Source organism: Melanaphis sacchari, unplaced genomic scaffold (genome assembly GCF_002803265.2).
Source record: "Melanaphis sacchari strain LSU unplaced genomic scaffold, SCAv2.0 Contig22_pilon_pilon, whole genome shotgun sequence".
NCBI lineage: Eukaryota > Metazoa > Arthropoda > Insecta > Hemiptera > Aphididae > Melanaphis > Melanaphis sacchari.
The window spans coordinates 629,577-650,478 of NW_020271107.1; the positions used below are offsets into that span (position 1 = coordinate 629,577).

At 31.2% G+C, this 20,902-nt stretch overlaps 1 pseudogene; it reads left to right on the forward strand.

Annotated features, from left to right (window-relative positions):
• Nucleotides 1-20,902, forward strand: part of LOC112594370 — a 55,802-nt pseudogene continuing 34,900 nt past the window's right edge.

The window sequence follows — 20,902 nt, forward strand, 5'->3', positions numbered from 1 at the left end:
CGATACGCGAACAACACTCTCTCGTCGCGGCTGCACACACACACCGCGCACAAACGCACACGGCGCGCGACACGACGATCGCAATAATATTAATATTATTATCGTAATGATAATAATAGTGTTGTAGGCAGTAATCGCGAACAATAATATTATATATTTCGGCCGACCGTCGGCAGATCGTCGGACACCGCTCGCGCGCAGTGATCGCGTAAACCTCACGGCGGGCTCAATGCTGTTGTTTCGTTCGACGACCGCGTGTGAATTTTATGCGAAATAACAATTAAGTTTTTAAAATTTTATTCGATTTGTTTATTTATTTATTTTTTTTTTTATTTTAACCTCCTCCTCGTCGTCGTCGTCGTCGTACAGCAATCGTCGATACATCGTTTCCGTGCGATTCGGTTTTTTTGTTTGTTTGCAGTTCGCGGTTTGCTCTTATACGCGTATATTTGTATAGTAGGTATACGCATCTCGTTTTTTGGTTTTTATTGTCGATCGATCGGCGAGGAAAAAATAAACGTTCGGTGTTTTTGTGCAAGTACACTGCGATGTGGCCGCGCCGAAGATGATGTTAAATAATTTACTGTTACGTGACGGCCGTTTAAACTTTTGAAGTGTCCAAGTGTATTCCGCGTGAGGATAACAACGACTCCGCCGCTGCCGCACCCGCTGCTCCGCCGACACTCGACCGATCATCAGGTTAGAATATTATTTTTCATCTATCAGCCGTTAGGTACTTAAATATTAATAGGTAGGCGATAATTTGTGGTTAGGAATCGCACAACTATAGACTTGGTATATGACCAGATTAAAAAATATTCTTTTATTTAAAAATTAAAAATTAAATACATTATACAGAAAAATAAAATAAATTTGCAAGTTTTTTTTTTTTTTTTGAGATATAAAATAACTATACTGGGAATTCCTTTTTTAATTCAAGCAGATATTCACATCTGTTTAAAAATTTAAAACAACAAAAAAATTAATATTTTTACTAATAAATGATTAAACTAATAAAATACTTCAATTTAGGTTTATATATTTTATCTTTAGGTATTTAAAATTAAATATTTTATTGACAACTATTTAGTTATATTTATTATATATATTATACGAAGTAAGTATACCTAGTGTACCTACTACCAATGGGTAGCCTCTTAACTTCAGACATCTTCAACGATCATATAATAATTTACATTACTTATACTTATTGTAAACTGCTTTATAGTTTGTATAATAAAAATATTTTATAAGAAAAAAAAAAATATATATATATATTATATATTATAAAAATATAATTTTAAATAGGTATAACTAAAATAATTAGCGTTTTTTATAGTACCTTGTTTTCTATAAGTATGCCCATTTATAATTAATTACATTTTAAATTAATACCTTTTATAACTTTATATTATATATAAAAAATATAATAGTATGATATGCATAATAATCCTGTTGTTATAGTTCTATAAATAACATTTTATTTATCAAGGATAAATTTGCTAAATCAGAATTATATAAATTAATATTAATTGTAATGTATTTATTCCTATTATTTTTTATTTTATGACATATAATTTTAAAATAAAAAGGTATAAAGCGTGATTTGACAAATATTAAATTATATATATATATATATTTAAATTATTTAAATAATTAATCTATTAAATAAAATACATAACAGACCCTATTTCGATAAATTAAATGTTCATTCGAATTAAACCATATTATAGTGTATCATGTAATTATTGCTACTAATTTCTTTTACTAAAAGAGCAATCTAATAAAAATATAAAATACTTCCATACGTAGATATTCAATAAAATATACCTACCATATTAAATTAAATATCTTTAAAATAATATATAATGATTAAGATAGCTGATGAGAGCTAATGCTCAAGATACGCGTGTATTGAGTGTATTGAGATGAACAATTTTAATACACTATAAATAAAAGCAATATTACTATAAGTATAAATAATAATATTACAACCACCGAGTTGTTTATTTAATCACAAAAATCAATTCATAATTTAGAGTATTTAATAAATATAAACCTATAAGCAGTAAATAGATTAAAACTTTATAAACGCACCTATACCTATAGCCTATAGGTAATAAAATTTAATGAGACTATTTTTAAGGAAAACGCGCATAATCGGTACTTTATTATTATATACATTGTCGAGGTTTTTCTCTCGTTCCCCATCACTTTTTGTTTCGTTGACCGAGTTTTCTCATCCGAATTCACTTTTCCCAATCGTTATTGTTCCCCGTTGTCTCCATTCTTATTCACGCGGTTCTTTTGTGTCACGAATGATTGATTACTTTTTTCGTTACACATCCCATACAAAAAAAAAATAATAATAATAAGAATAAGAATAAGAATAAGAATAAAAACCGCAAGCGTATTGAAGAAGCCGAAAAAAAGCAAACTCTGTTTCGTAACACGTAGGTAGGTATATAATCCGACGCGCGACTCTATATATACGTCGCTGCACACAAAGAACAATACCGACTTACCGCGACATTTTCGGTCACATTTATAAATTCTTCACGAAAATATTGTTCTTCGCGTCTCGTGTATTATAATAACATAAACCAGCATTGTGTATAATAATATGCGATATCTCCCGCGGTTGTGCAACAGGACTCGATTTTTTCCGCACGGCCGCTCCCAAACGGCACGTTTCTCGTCCGACTTTGCTCCGAGATCGGCTAGCGCGCGGCATTGTTTATATTATTATTTTTTTATATAAAATGCCAGCATGTCCATCTAGCGCGCGTACGTAGGTACAAGCAACGCGGAAGGAGACGAAATGTACATCTAGGCATAGGTTAGGTCAGGTCGGGCTCATAGGTATAGAGTGAAAAATAAAAATGATACATTATTAAAAAACATTAGCGCATCCGGGGAAGGGGGAGGGTTCATTGGCGGCCGTACGGTACAGTACGTGTGTGCTATACGTGACCGAATCGGGTTTCACGATTTTCGCGGACCAAACTTACATGATAATAATATTATGATATTCCATTATTGTTATAAAATGAATGGGTGAAAAAAAAATAAAGACTTAATGAACACGATGGTCCGTCGCGTGCCTGTATGGTGCATACATAGTATTATATCGCTTTACTAGATTATATTATATTATACCCATTGAATAAAGCCATTATAACTAGTATCTATATACAAATAAACAATAATAAATTATGAAATAAATACAGTGTAACGTGTCTTTAATATAATTATGTACCGCGATTACAAACGAGGCATTGTTCTTGGTTGCAGTCGCGGTGTGCCCCTATCATCGTCGAGACCGATCGGGGTTAATGATCGCCCGTTATTAATACGTCGCGTAACTGTAGCAACAAGTAGGTAAGTGTATTAGAATAACATTATGACGTCTCTCTCAGGGGAACATTTTCGCCGTCTCTACAGCAGTTATTGTGGTTGCCCAATCGATTACTCGTTGTGAACCTATTCCGTTGGCCGCCGTTTCGAAATTCGTCCAAATAATAGTATCTATCTACAACAATAATTTGCGCAATAATCATTTCGTGTCGATCCGGAACGAATATATACTATAAATTAATAGTAATATTATTATTATGCGCTAACGATCGGAACGTTTTTCGACATTTTCCTCTGTCTCTGAGTGAAGAGAAAAATATTATTTAGGTATAAATAATTTACCTAAAACTATTTTTTATCATAGAAAATTACTGACCATGCGATGGTTATCGCGAGTTCCGATTATACGTGTGTATATACATATTTATTAAATACCTCCTGGGCAACGCACGAAACAATGGCTAATCCGATATCAGCACCCAACCCGCCCGCGACGTCAGAAGCTCTTCTTTAATTTAAATATAATTTATTCTCCCGCAACGTGTGGCGAGTGGATAATTTCCACGTCGTTGTCTCGTAAATTCTATTAATAAGAAAAATAATAACACTAATGATGTGTATTTAGATATTTACTTTTTGAATATTGTTCGGGGATTGCGCTGCGCATGTGAATTTAAGTCGTCAAAAAGTAAAAACTATATTGTGAAATACTAAAGTAAACGCATATTATATTAATGTTTTAGAGTTGTGTATAATATACCTATAACATATTTTGTGTGTTTTCTCACTAATACAATACTGTAAATACCTATATAATTTACAGCGGATGAGAACGAATTTTAATATAAACAATGAATTACGCATAAAGCCTAAAATTAAGGTTAAGTCATAAACATTATAAAAATATCATTATGAGACGGTATAAAAGATTATAGTGTATTATTTTTGTAGCAAATTGTCACTTACACCTGTACCGTTAAAAGATTACTGTAACGTTCCGCATTGGGTATATCATGAATTATGATGTTATATAAATAATAGCTGATTACAAAAATTGTATTTATTGTGGTAATGATTTTTAATAATGATAAAAAAAAATAAAACAATCAAGTCTTGTAATATACGTCATCGAGTGTTTCGAACGTTAATCTTTGGGTCGTTCAAACTTCAAAGAAATAATAAAGTAATTGTAAGAGTTTATAGAGTCTAAACTCCGAGCATTTATATAGGTACGTACGTCTAAAGTGAAATATAAACGCGATGAATCCGTGTCCACAAAAGACCTGTCAGCTCAACAAGTATAGAATATGATGCTTAAGACAATAATGAGTATAACAGTCTAATTCTTTTGTCAGGGTCTATTCATCTTTCAGAACACGTTATATTTGGCTAGAATAATAATAATAATAATATATATGTGTTAAGTCATTATGTCATACTAGGAAAATTAGTTTATTCATACGGTACGTACCGACATATGTATACATGCATACGTGCCGCAGAATATTTCCAATATACCTGTAATATGCGTCAGGCGTACTGGAAACGAAAAAAATAAGACATTCGAGACGGTGACCGAAAGAGAGGAATAATAATAATAATAATAACAACACTATAATAACAATGTAATAATATTCGATTCTAATTTTTACGAGATAATATTCCATTTTCAAAAGCGTATTACCAATTCACAGGATGGTAATTTTTAGGTCACAGAATACGTAGGTACCAATATGTATAGGTATACCGTGCATTATTTTTTCCTATATTATAATATATATATATATATAAAATATATATACATGCTACCGATGGATTGCACTGAACAACATTATAAACACTAAACCTATATATTTGGTTAGTGGACGGCCGTTGTATTATTGTCATGACTGGACAAGGTGATGTCAGAAAAAAAAAATCGTTTCGATGAAAAAAATAAAAGAAACCGATAAGTATATAGCGTGCGTTTATTTTATTACAAAGGCAAATAAAAAATCATTCCGAAACAACAGCTAAAGCTGTAACCACACGTGCAAATGTGCAATAACCACGTGGTTTTTGAGATATTGCGGACGAATACTTCATAATTTTTTTTTCGCATTACCGTAAATCGTAATTATACACCGCCTTGCGAATCAAAAAAAAAAAAAATACATACACACAATAATTATCAACCTAGTCTACGTTACCTGTGACATCACAACCGATTTGCATGAAAATCGAGTAATAGTTATATAGATACAACTAAACGTTATGCATAAAAAGTATATACACATAGTATATATATATTAAAATATATATTATTGTATGTAATATGTACTATACACGTATTATAATGCATGTGTATATATAACGTCGCGGTAAGAGGTAGGACGCGTGAAGGAAATAAAAATGTGTAAAAAAACAAAATTGAAATCGACGAAATCGAAAGTGTTACAGATTGGTTCCGTTACGTCACCACGTCTATTATATACATATTGTTTGCCCATCGCGGTTGTTTAGGTACGGCACAAAACGAATGAAAAACGAGGGTTTTCCTGGTTACGACTTGTTCTTTTGTTATATAGATAGTATCCGCAATCGTTAATAATTTCGTAATAACTATTATTGAAGGAAAAAAGAAAAAAGTAAAGAATAAATATATATAGGTACCTCAAAATCTTTTGCCAATATAATTTAGCAATATTATTATATTATGTAATCCGCAATTGTTGTTAACATATTCAGTGCAACTTAATATAGGTACAGAGTGGTTCATTTAAATATAAATTAACACACGATATAGCTATGATATACTGACTATTTTTTATCATACCGGGTTATTATTTATTTTGATGGAAATCTGTAATTTTGATTTTACATAATCGGGATGAAAATATTTTTTCAAAAACTATTGATTTATTGATACAGGATTTTTAATAACTGTTTTTTTTTTTTTTTTTTTGAATAATATAATAATATTTAAAGATTTGATGGGAGGTATAATATGTATAACCTCTTGTTTTTTCGATAAAACCATCTAAATTTTAAATTCTTTAAATAAAAAAAGCTTGTGTATTAATCATCCAATATTAAATATGCTGAAATAATAAGAAAAGTATATATATTATTTCAAAAAATATTTTTTAATTTAAAATCTTATAATTTTATGAAAAATATGTACCTATAAAAATATTTATTGCTTAGTTTTTTTTTTTTTATGCGACTAAGCATACTATATTTCTACTCGGGATAAAATAATTAATATAAAATGTAATTTTTATTAGGTATTACAATTTCTTTTTTTACATATAAAAAATAAGTTAGCGTGATAATAGATATCAATAAAAATACCTCTATAATGAGTTGAAATTAGTGGTTAGTAGGCAGATTGAGCTGGGATTATAGACCATAATAAGTATTAGCTGATTAGTGATTATAAACTATTATGACATTATATGCTTCAAATCATACAAATAACTTATGCTTTTTTTTTTAAACAAAACAAAAAATTACTCGTTCAATTTTAATTTAGCCTATGGTTAAATATAGATCACCCGCGTAAATACGTACTCTATAAATTGTGTAAAGTAATATATATGTACAAACATATATACATAATGATATTCTTTACGAAATCATATCATATAGTATTAATGATATGCTACAGCGCGGTGTATTTAATATGCATATATTTTATGTATTCGACGTCGTTCAGCGTACGAAAACACAAAATATAGGTACATCGATTAGTTACAGCGGTATAGGTATATAATACCTATATGATACAGATCGTAATATATATGTATACCTACAACGTAAACATATATAGTGATTTTATTTTGTAAAAACCTCGTAAACCGACGAGACGGCAGCAAATTATTTCGCTTTCGCCTTAATTGGACGAAAGGAATGTTTCGCAAACTGTATCAAATCGAATCGCGCGGACGTTTTGCACTTGTGTTATTACTACTATTATCATTATATCATCATTAGACGTGTCGAAAGTTTTGCTTACCTACACGATGTTCATTCGCGATGTTAATAATAATAATAATAATAATAATAATAACAATAATAATTATTGTTACTATATTATAGGTTTAGTCGGATAATATTATACATTATACATTATAATGTAGTGATGTATATTGCCGTTTTGTACGTAATGACTAATATGAATGTGTTCGGTAGGTACTGTAGCTCTATACGTCGTATGTGTGTACCTAATACGAATAGGTACCATGCAATATCAATAAAAATAATGATGTGGTATGTGTATCGCACATGTCCGACGAGTACTGTAATGTATATGATATATTATATGTATTATACGTCTGCAGGCCGTCACTGTTGTCTTTACGAGCATTATTGCATATTATTATTATTATTATTATTATTATTGTTATAACACATAATATATATCGGTGGTACGCGATTATGTGTAGACAATGTCTATTGGACGTACAGCAATAATCGTGTTCGTACTTGACTTTAACGCACGTGGACACGTGCACCACCATATAGCGTGATCTTAGCATTGTGTGCCTATATACATGTTGCATATTATTACGGTATTCGCACATTTAAACACACATTACACTGCAGCTGTGATAGTTAAACAGTTACACGTATCATCATTGTGTTATTGTACAGATGATTCCGCGGGCGGTCGTAATTTCACAGCCAATTAGAGTAAAAAAAAATAAAAATAAATAAATATTAAAATAACAGCGAAAATATTATTGTCATTGATATTCAAATGAGATTCCCGAAAACTGGTCCCGACCGGGTGCATGCAATTATACTTCGCGTATATACACTCGAGTTGAACGATATATTTTACTTGTATATAGTTTTCTTTATACGATTTATAAACTAATAAAAATAAATAAGATATCATAAATTATAATTATTATATTAACAGCGTCAAGATGACATTATTATTATTATTTGGCTGCGGTGATGGTTGTCGCGAATAATAATATTATATTACATACCTACCTATATAGTACATTACACGGGACTATAGCACGCGCAGGTCCACGACCTAATACAACATTAAAATAATCATTATTTGTGAGTTATTACAATAACAACACCGTATGATGTAGGTACTCATGTTATTATTATAACAAGCCCGACTTTTCTCATTTAATCCGAATCGTATGAGTATAATATATTATAATATTATGTTTCACGGCTATAGGACAAATTCGTTGCGATGTCATTATTATTATTATTATTACTATCAATTTAATATTTATTCTATACAGGCGTGTGTGCATAGATTATATACTTATATTAATTTATATCATTTTTATATTATTGTGTTTACTGGACGCATCGGTTATAATATAATATATAGGTGTTTATATTACACTGGTAAATATATACGTCAGTTTTCGCCAGGGACTAGTTTTCACTATATTTTGACAGGGGCGTAGGTATTCGAGATGGAGATCGAGCTACCGGTATTAAAATATTATAAACGTGAATACACGAATGCACGAGGCATCGAACCAAAAAATATTAGCATAAAACGGGCAACCGATCGATCGGCATCGCGACTTTCAGTTTCACCTGCATGTTTGATCGATCGATGTCCGGTCCATTCATCTTTGATCCAATTTACTTATTTCGAATAGGTGTTCAGAGAGACAGAGAGAGAGAGAGAGAGAGAGGGAAAAGAGAGATAGAGACAGATAGAGAGATGATCGTATGTATAAATATACACATTTACATCGAATCCGTGCTTTTGTTCATATTTTTTGCTGGTCGTTGGCCCCTTTATAGTGTTAGAGTTATATCATAATAGGATCAATCCGGGCGCTATGCTAATGGACGACTAATAGAATGAACGCACGTACGTACCTACTTATACGTTGTATGAACTCATACCTATACGGTATACATTTATACACACACACACACACACACACACACACACACACATATATATATATATATATGTATTATAATATTATGCATCAGCAACGATTCTTATTATATGTCAAACATATCATAAATTATTATTGTAAAATAGAGTTTATAAAATCTAAGCTTCAACAAGGTTTGCTATGTCCAATACACATAGTAATATATCCTAAGTACCTTTACCTATTATTATGCAGACATTGATTCCGCGACTTTCCTACTATAGCAAACAATATATTATATTGCATTTAAGTTTTTTCTCTTCCTCTCTATAACTATTAAAACCTCTGCTATTATAATATTTATAATGATTAATACTTAATACGATTATTGTTTGCACGAAGTGAATTTCTTCATTATTATTTGTTATGCTTGCTTAGCCGGTATGAGAATATTTTATACGATTTTTTCGCGCATTCTTGTAAGAATGATAATATTATACATTAATAGTTTTTAGTGAATATAAATATTAAGTCAAATGTTTTCAAAATAAAAATTTATGTATATTAAATAATAAAAAAATATTAAATATTTTCAATTAAAGACAGATACTTACGCGTACCTATATGTATATAAATAGCTATGAACTTAAAAATTATTGCCAACAGTTTGATAAATATAAAATAGAAAAAAATGTTTTGAATATTGTAATGTTATAATTAAACTTAACTTATTTTTCCTGAATAATATATATATATATATATATATATAATTATATAATTATATATGTATCTTCAACAAGAACTTGAGCATGATCGAACAATAGATCAAACGTATATGATTGTGATAAAATTAAATATTTACAAAAAATTCGTAGCACTAATGCTGCAGTGCAGGACATTTTAAAGTCTTTAAAATTTTGATACACTATATTGTGTAATTTACTTTTAATATATTATATACATATATTCATGTATACATGTACATAACTGTTGCGTACATCGTCTTATTGAAGGTGAACAATAATTATGTTTATATATATTTTCTTCGCAAAATTTTAAACCTATGTCTTACATTAATCTAGGTAAAAAAAAAAGGTAGGTACATAGGTATATTAGGTAGGTATCTATGTTATATACGCACACAACGACATATGGTTTTTATTATCAACGAATATAAATAATAAATTTATAAATTACTTTATTATTCAATTAAATTTAAGTTATAAAATAAAACCCATAAATGTTTATTCTTATTGCATATTTTATAAATAACAATATAAACTATTAAGTAAGTACAGATACAGAAGTGTATACATTTTTTTTATAATCATCTATGTGTTTGTGTTTAAACAGTATATTATTCCTCACTGAAGGAATAGGTTCATACGCGCATAGTATACTTATGAAGTATCAAAAACTCAATTTTTATTTTAAAGAATTTTCAGTCACCAAATTTTTATTAATTTCAACAATGTTTTTTTAATTCTGCATCCGTTTCAGTTCAGAGTTGTGGGCGTTTAAGTTTCCAGCACCTCTTCTTTTCATAACAGATGCAGCTTAAAACTAGACTAAGCTGTATACATTATATTAACTATCTACAAAAAATAACACGTCTTGTCGCGTTACGTAATAGTAATTATATATTTAATATATAATATAAGTACTTTGCAGTAACGAAAAAAAAATGACACCAGTCGCCTCTCAAAATATTTCGTATCTTAGAACAGACTATGGTTCGATCATGGCCTTGGGAAGATGACGTATCAATGCATTACCTTAAACGAATGAAAGATGTTGTCTAAATAATATTTATGCACTATTGATTGAAAATTGATATCGAAAACTAAATGTTTTATTACATTAATATTATTATATGTGCCATTAACCGTTTACAGATAATACACATTATATTATGACGAGCAACATTATAACGTATGCGATGATTGTGTAAATATTTTTACTTTATCGTCTCGTATAATCACATAATAGGAATATGTAAGTATTAAATGATTAATTATGATTTCTCAATGATATTTTTAATTAAAACAAAAAAATATGCTAACACACAAATACAAACGCGTGCGCAAAAACGTAAATTTACGATTGTTATCGGAGAAAAACGTGTTGTAGGTACTTATATATTTATATATACCTATTCATATGTTTTGCCTGCAGTTGCGTTTTAAAGAAAGTCGTCCGTTTTCGCTTGCTACAGTTTATAAACATATGCATAATAATATATCTAAAAAATTTTACTTTTAAGTGCGTTATACTTATTATATATATTTATATATAATATTATATAATACTGCAGAGATACACGACACCTATAAATATGCATATACCTACCGTATTGTACCTATAACTTTGTATACTTTATAGATTTATATTACTATCGATAAATTATCGCATCAATTACTTATAGCGTTATAGCTATAGCACTATTATTTTACTCGTATACGTCGACTGTCATATATTAGTGTCGTTCAATCTGCGGTATGTTATAGTTATTGCAATATTTATATGCAACTGGCCCATTCAAGCACACGTATATATCGTTATGTGAGTATCTATTTCATATACTGTACCATTCATGATTTTCTGGGGTACGGTCTTTGGCGCGGTAATCGATTTTTTTGACTGCCGCCGTACATAAATAATTAGTATGATTATTATTTATTAACCACGCGTGCAATCATGGTTCTACTGTAAAGCTGAGAATTCGAGCACTGTAGACCTTAGAATCTGATATATTATACATGGTTACCTATTAAACATTTCACAAAGCCAGAATAGCATGTGAATTAGCGACAAAATATTGTGTTGTTAGGTATAATCTATGTACCTATTTACGAGTGTATAATGTATATATGAATACCTACATAAACTTTAAAATGCGTCGATGGCACTATAATCGATTAGATTCTGTTTTTACGCCGATAAATCTAACCGCCGGAAAAAAAGTTAATGAAAGCCGATGATGGGGCCCCGTCAACATCAATTAGCTATAAGTCTACTTATGTACGTATTATATATATAGGTAGATACTGGTCTGCTACATCACGCGCGTTAGATAGGTACCTGCATATATATATATATACACACATATATTATATGATATTTCTGTTGGGATTTTTTATTTTATTTATTTATTATTATTTTTTACTACCGCGTGGTCACCGATAGCATATAATATATGATGCGCATAATATATAATGAGCATCAGCAGCAGCAGCAGCAGCAGGAACAGCAGCAACGGCAGCAACGGCAGCGAATTCGTATTATATATTATTATATATTGGATCACGTACGCGGACACGAACGGTTAACATTCACGCGCGCGAGCACACACACACACACGCATATTCGTATCATGGGCGCGCGCAAGTAATGGAAAAATACATTAGCATCCACTGTGAATCACCCGTCTTATACCATGCTATATGTGTATTATAATAATATAATGAGTACACGAAACGTGTTATTACGCAGATTTTGGTATAGGAAGGTATGTATAATATTTATCTCATGACCCATATAACGTGCGTGGTATTGGATTACGAGAAATACGATAGCGCGATGGAAGATTTACGCAGCAGTAGCGGTGGTTTTTTTTTTTAATAAAAAAAAATGTTCACTCTAATACCTACCGATCTTTCGTCGACCGCCACCCAGTGCGAATGTAATTAAGTCACGGTATATAAGACTGCGACGGCTGAGCGGCATCTACATATTATTATACATAATATATATATATATCGTATAACTCGTATCTATTGCCTATATAATATATATCTGGACACCGCGACTGTTGAACGTACGAGTATAATATGTAGGCAGATGAAACATGTCTTTTGCAGACTGACGAGGATCCAAATGAAATTCGAAAAATACTCTTACTGTTACACTTGCCGATGTTATCTGCACTCTATCACTAGCAATTCAATATATATCACATTTCCGACCAGCGGAAGGTTTAACGTTATGGATCCGTATATAAGTGTACCTATGCATGTTCGAACCTATTTATTTTTTTTTTTTGTTGATTACGCGCGATGACTTAAAAAGCTAACCTACAACTTACAAATAGGTACAGGTCTAATTATTATTGTAATTAAATATTGGTCCGATCATATATTTATAAACAATACTTGTAATAAAGGTATATTGGGAAGTAAGATGTGCCAGAAAAAAAAATCAATGTAAATTTGGCCCAACGGTCAACGACGAATATATTTATTAGATAAAATCAAGATTTTCATAGAATAGGCGAGACATACGTGAGAACGATAATGTTTACTTATCAATCAATTAAATTTAATATATATAATCTTTACAAAGTTATGTACAAAACTCATCATCAGCTTATTCTTGTGGACCGTTCGATGAGTTTACTGAACTGTAACGCGTTTTGGGCATAGCTACACGCGACTATACAATGTTTTCTAATCATTTTTATCGTAGACGACGTCAGTCAAGTAAAAAAATCGAAAAAGTCGTGTCATACAAGTGTATGATTTTAGCGCATTAGAAGTGTCCCAATCACACACTACAAACATAAATATTCAATAAATAATTTAACATTAATCATAATATGTATTGAAAGTATACATATTATCATAGTATATTATACGCGTTCTCACGAGTATCATATAATTACCGTATAATCTAGTAGGATCGCATCGCATTACGTATTTCGATGGTCGGAGAAGTGTCAACGTCATATTAAAAATGTCGCCGCCGTCGCAGACGTTTTCTTCTCGCGATGAACATATAATAATAATTAATAATATATTGTACATTAGTATAGCTTGAATTGCGTTAATGACAATAATAATAACAGCAACTACGATATTGTGAAGAAAAAAAAATAATAATAATAAAAGCTATGCCACCGAAACGTCATCCGCAGTGCCGATGTCACGTTAATAACCAATTAATACGTCGTATTGGCGCGTTCTTGGTCGTCTCCGCGGTCATCGAACGTGTACAATGTACATTAATCTCCGGCAATTGACAACGACGACAACGACGACGACGACGACTGAAGTGCGCGATCGTCTCTCTAGTCGGTTCGTAATGATAATTATTAAAGGATACCTATTAAATACATATTATAACAAGAATTAAAAATATTATATTCTACACACTGTGATCGTGTTCGTATTAATATGCGCACTCGTCTGCCGCAGCAGTAGTCAAAATAATAATAATAATTTACCCGCGTGGGTAATATTAAAATTATTATCATTATTTTATAATATAACCGTATCGCCTCCGCGCCTTGAAACTACCGACGTTCCGTCAATATAATTTTTGTTTGATTATTTGATTATTATTATTATTTTTTTATTTTTTTTTTATTTTAACATCTACTTTCTATGCAAAGTGAAATTTTTCGACGTCGTTGTCGTAGTAGTGTCCAAAATTGGATCGATTAAACGGTCAAGCGAATTACAACGACGTGCGCGTAGCGAAAGCAGATTCTCTGAGAGACGACACATACATACACTCATGACGCACACTTATGCGCAAACGCAGGTATATATCATATATCGAATGGGTTTCACTGATCTTATTACTATTATTATTGTCGATCGCTATTTATTATTGTTTTGCTCGCGTTTTTTTTTTTATTCTTTTATCGCTATTATTTTTCTTTTTAATCTAATTAAAAACAACAATATTCTCTACGCCGTTACGCGTCGTCGGATCCACTTTCGACCCAGTCGATTTGCGCGTGGCGAACACATTCTTATTGTCATAACACCGGCCACAGAATCGGGTCACAAATCAATACATATAAATATATATTTAAAAATATACTGGCTCTTATTTAAACGTTTACAAATTTGCCCACCGTAGCTGTGCAATCGGCAAAACTCCGATCGACAGCTCAGCTATAGTTACGCCAATATTTGTACAGATAATACATAACCGTGTAATTAAAAATATAATAATAATCTTATTCATAACGTGCCATCACATATTGTGGGGTTTGAAATGTCTGCGGCGTTTAAATTTGAATAACCTATTTTATGGGCACGATATTTGATTTTTTTTTACACGTGAAAATTTAAAAAAAATTTGACAAATTAAAAAAAAAAAATTGTTAACCGATTATTAATTCACTAGATTTTCAATAATTTTATTGTTCTTGTAACTCGGCTATACAATAATTAAATAATTATGCATATTTGGATGATTATAATATATTTTATTTTATCAATAGTATTAACAATTTTCTTAAATTATATTCTTTATACACTTCATAATTACTTATGTTTCTGAAAATTTGATTGCCTATAAAAAAAAATGTTGTTAAATCATTATTTACTAAAAAAGTCAAAAAGGAAATGCCTTTTTTTCCATTTCCGACACATTTTTTACTCGTATTACAACAAACTTTTGTTAATGTCAAAGTGTAGATATGTTCTTATATACACTATGAGTTTTAACAATTATCAAGGGCAAAGTAAAAATACAAATAAATGAAAATATTTTTTAATTTAAGCTTTTTAATTATTTTCGTTATATAATATTTCTATAAAATATGATTAAAAACAATATAGAAACTATTAAAAACATAAATATATTTACTAATTTTCTTTGTATTGATGCATATTGTTTGCTTTAAATGTACACATTTACTACATTTTTAGTGTATATGTCTATCTTGTTAGTAGTTTAATACTCATGACATTATTCCCACCACGACGTAACATGATAGCGTTTTTAATACTATATATTATACACAGATCTTCAATTATTTGATTAGCTGGTATTATAATTTCGTTTAACTGAAGTAGTTTAATCGCTTTATATATTATACCACACGTTCGTATTTATATGGCCAACACTTGATTTTTATGTTTATGATTGCAGATAAACGCAGATATTTCGTATTTTTATTCCTGCTCCTTGGAGGTTGCTGCGAAGACACAGCCTCAGACCACGGCGGTCTGTAGATGATCTACTAATCAGGTATGCAAAACACACAAAAACATAAAATCGATTTTATGTATAGGTATATTATGAATGCTGTGAGTCTACAGAATACAAACGCATTATATACCTATACGATATTATGTAGGATACTTCAGGCTAAAAGAATTAACGTTAAAATTATGGTCCTTTCATAGTCATTATCATAATGCTGTTATTAAAATATTATCAATAACCTAGGGGCTCATCGGTCACACGTTCTATTAGTGTATTATATAAATAAATTTCCTAAAATGCTACGAGATCGTATCCTAGTTGTTTCTATTATTTTTTTCATCATCGTAACTGCTTTACACCTCGTTGTTGAAACCGAACTTATCATGTATATTTCAATACACACACACACATACATACACACACTCACACTTGCATGCGCGTTTATATATGCACTCGAGTTTCTATATGTTGCCATAACGAATCATTATGGCCAGTTTCTTCCTCCCGTCTATCATAATAATTTGGTTGATACTTATTTTTCACATTATCGTTTTGAAAAAAATGTTACCGATTTAATATCGGTTGTTACCTATAGCATATAATATTATGATTATTTATAAACTGCTCGTATTTTTTTTTCGTAGTTTAAAAATATATTATAGGACCCATATTACAAGCATTATAATTTGCGCAGTTCATATTATTACATACATTTTAAAAGGTTCATAACTTAATAATTGTTCGTTTGTACCAATTTAAATAACAGGTATATTAAAAAAAAAAAAAAACGTGATATTTATGTACTATAGAGTATATATTTTTATTTCCTTAGTTCTTAAAAACAATTGTGTCACTATAAAATACATAATCAGTAAATACGCGTAAGTACACCTACGCGTTTCTATAAAATCGATAAATATTACATTGTTCTTCTCGAGCATATAATACGCAGTTATGACTATATTACTAATCAAGTAATACAAAGGAATAATACAAATAAGTTACCATTGCTGCAGGTTAGGTGCACCAAATACCTATATAATATATATTATATCTTTATATATATTCTCAACTTTTAGAATGCGATAAATCATTGTGGTACTTAAGAAATGAGTAGAAGTGCACTTTCGGCATTCATTATTGGCCGCGATTCATGAATATTATAATAATTATTCTAATGCAAAAATTACTGCCGCCAAGTGCAAACGCAACGAATTTTTAATCTTTTGTATTATACTTATTAAATTAAATACACGCGTACACACATATTATATATATATATATATATATATATATATATGTATATTTAATATTAGTACATATTATATGGGTACAAACAGACGCGGGTTCGATGAGAGTGGGATCGTGTTGCGTTAACGGGCTCGTGAAATATTACACCATAAACAGTGTCAAACCAGTATAATCGTTATTATACTTATTGCAATGTACGCCGTATCATGTACAAACCGTTTTTTTAGGTTCATCTTGCGCGATACGTATAAGATATATATATATTATGTACACTTTTTACGCGTGACGGACTGTGCAGCACATGACGCGGTTGTGCCCCGCGAATTATACGCCAGACATGTATTATAATAATAATAATATGATATCGCGTGCACACTACGCATGTAAGTATACACATATACGTACGAATACGTACGCAATAATAAGCGCTACAGAAAACGTCGTACGTACATATTATGCTCACGGTTAAAACGTAACGTCTGAATTTTAATAAGCTAATTATTATTACACGTCTATGATTTACGCTGTGTGTTTGTATATATATATGCACATCGCCGTTTGATATTTCGCCGACGACTATATGACGACTACATGTAATATAGTACATACGTACAACAACGACTCGATTGCAGTGTTTCGGTAGGTATATGTTAATGAACGGGCGCGGGATAATTGCAGCCGGTGAGATGATGATACTGCTGCCGCAGCCAGTGCGGCACGAACGAACGTTATTCGTATGACAGCTTTGGGTCGGAGGCAAAGCCGGTAAATTATTTCACATAAAATATATATATAATAAACATGTATACATTTAATACACAAATTATAATAATATGTATATTACACATACACACATACACAAGCGCTCGTGTACCTACCAATCGGCTTCCAATATATAATATTATACATTACATTGTATGTGTACGAGCGTGGGTGGGAGATGCTGCTGTTGCTGCTGCGATGTATCCGTACTAAACTAGGTTGCCCTCGAGCAATCTGAATATGCGCACACATATATAATAATGTATATTAACTGGGCACGCCGGATTCGTGAAATTGCGTGAAGATCGTCGACGATAATGTGATGGGCGCGAGCACTCGCGGTTCATCAGCAAAAATAAAAACTATATTTTCGAAGGAAATTCAAAACGGCGATCGATTTTTTCTGTTTATTATTTTTTTTTTTTTTTTTTTTTTGAATATATACATATAACTTGAGCGCCGTGCGACATCACGATCATTTTTGCGCACGGGACTCAGTAATTAGGTTTTTATATATACCTACATACAATTTTCTCTTGCAACGTTTATCTTTTAGAACGAGCTAAAATTGCAGTTTAGCTTAAAAATCGAGTAAATTTCTGTTATCTCGGGCGCATTTTTGTATTTTTTGTGTATCATCATACTATTACAATGTTGCGTGCAAGCGAACTGGTCTTCTTACTACCGCGACGATAAAAACGCATGGTAGATAAACAGCGTATTTGATTACATATATATTATATATGTTATATTATGCTCATTGTGTGTATAATAATTATTATTTGTCGGCCACTCTTCCAACCTTTGGATGCGCCAAAGTGCAATATAAATTATATAGGTTTAAAGTTGTATTGAATACAAATGTCAACGTACTGATTATATAATGATGTTGCATGTGCATTGGATAACACCTATTATAATCGAGAGAATTTTTGAAGAAGTCACATAGGTGTAAAAAATCGTAAGATACCATTGTAGCGATTTGATGGTATCTTTTTACAGGACGTGCACGGCAGCGTGCGTAAAGGATTTGACGATTTAACGATGTATATAATATTTTATCGAATCTTCCCGGTACTCGACCGCAAATATCGTTGTAATTATAAAATGAGAAAACGGAATTCCAACTCGACGTCGCAACAGCTGTTGATGTGGAAAGCTGTGGCCCGCGGATAAACGTCCACAGCGTATAAACAACGCGGATAAACGTCCGTTGGCATTGAGCTCGCAGTAGTACAGATACTCGTGTCGTGTATATATAGATATATAGTAAACAACGAACTGGGGCACGTCAACGTATTATATTATTATGCATTTATATATTGTGGCGGCGGTGGTAATAGTAATAATAATAATCGCGCCGTCAACCCCTTCTGCCTATACACCGTTGTCTGGCCGGCCGCAGCAGCGGTGCAATGACATGCAAATGCACTTACCGCCGCCGATCCAGTTACTGCACCGATGGGCGAGGATGCTGCGGCCGCTGCACTGTTGCACATATTATTATGCGCCTCCGTTTAGGAATGCGTTCTGCACGCGCCTGGCAACGTTCCTGCAGCTCTGGACCCGGCGCGATTTATTTTTTTTATTTTTATTATTATCCAATACACGTCGTACTTACACACACACACACACACACGCACACGTGAACGCGCTCGCATATATTGTCATCACATATAAACGTCTAACGTAGTCGCGTGTATGCATATAATACGTCGGATGGAGGAATAACGCGCTCGACACGACTGCAACAAGCGTAAATGTTTCGAGAACGATCGATCGATCGATCTATCGTCAAACAAAAAATAATAAATAAATAAATTATAAAAAAAAAAAATCGAAGTTTTTAATAATCACGTAAATATCTATTAACGACCTGGGGTCAGTAAACGATATAATAATATGATACACGCAGGTGTATATATACGGTCAATTGGAAATCGTACGCTTCGTTTGCAATAAACTTTTGAATCTGTCCGACGAATATTATACGAGTATATGATTATTACTATTATTATCATCATATCGTTAAATGTTATATAGACTAGTATGTGTTTTGGATGGTAAAGTTATAAAAAAATGAAATAAAATCTAGTACACATCCAATCCAATTATAAACACTGATTAGATCGTCGTGAGTTTTAATTGAATAAAGTGGATACCTTTTACGTGCGTGATTATCTCTGTTTTTGCCAGTAACTATATAATATCGCGTATTATAGGTAGGCAGTTAACATTGAATATAAAATCAGGGGCTATGTAAAAAAAATCAAAAAATGTGCTCTGGTTAAAAAATGAAATACTTGTTAAAATAAAACTGATTGTCTAACTATTATAACAGCTAGGTTTATAAGGTATATTACACTTTGGGATTCTGAATATTAAAATATATAGTGTGATGTCAAGTATACGTTTTAATCCACACCCGATCATTGTCGTAAAATATACTCACTGAAAATGTTGTCGGGTTTCTGATCTAAATTAGCAGGTTTTAGTATTGCATACTCTTATAGGTACGTGTAAACGTGTTACTTTTTACATTTCTATAATTATTCATAAGAATTGTAATAACACATGCACCCAGAAATATACAAACACACACTTTCGCGTTGCTGCAGATAATATACACACAATGTTATATATTATATTTTATTATACTATTCCCATCGGATTGAACTGTTGCCCGAGAATGCGATTGTACATCCGATTCGATTGTAGGTATATATTATAAT